This window comes from Wasmannia auropunctata, unplaced genomic scaffold (genome assembly GCF_000956235.1).
Source record: "Wasmannia auropunctata unplaced genomic scaffold, wasmannia.A_1.0 LD336092.1, whole genome shotgun sequence".
NCBI lineage: Eukaryota > Metazoa > Arthropoda > Insecta > Hymenoptera > Formicidae > Wasmannia > Wasmannia auropunctata.
Genome location: NW_012026798.1, coordinates 973,253 through 973,894, shown reverse-complemented (window position 1 = coordinate 973,894; position 642 = coordinate 973,253).

Sequence of the window (642 nt, the reverse complement as noted above, 5' to 3'; positions counted from 1 at the left end):
AGATACTAATTTACATTTAATACTATTCAACTTATATAGTTTTGTTGCATTGAATTCTCCAAATGATGCATAAATATTTAAGTGTGATGAATTGAATGGTTTTGTAAAAAATTCATGTTGCTCGTTTACACTTTGTCCATAAATGCATAATTGATTTAAAAAAAAAGTTGCGTTTTTCATTGCAACAATTTCTTTCTCATGTGTCATAAACCACTTTTTTTCGTCACATTTCATTACAAATCCATCTGAAATTATTAATTTATGAAATACTTTTGTACACTCCGGTATGTCATGTGTTAAACGTTTTTCATTTGATGCAAAGGGAAAACTCGAGTTTTTAGACGTTGAAGTGATTTTCAATCTTGAATATTCGCTTAGTCTTTTTGCAAGTGGACGATTACCATTACGAATTAAACATTTAATGTGATAAAGTGCGTTTTCAAATGGATAAGCACTAATAGTTGGAAATGGACCAAACTTTTTAATATCGTCTACGACATGGCATAGATTATGTACGTTACTTCCTACAGCATCTATTCCAAATATATTAATGAAGTCCTCGATATAATCACGAAATAAATCATTAGCGATATCTAGATATTGAGAATATTCTTGACTTGTACAAATTGTCACTGCGCAAAA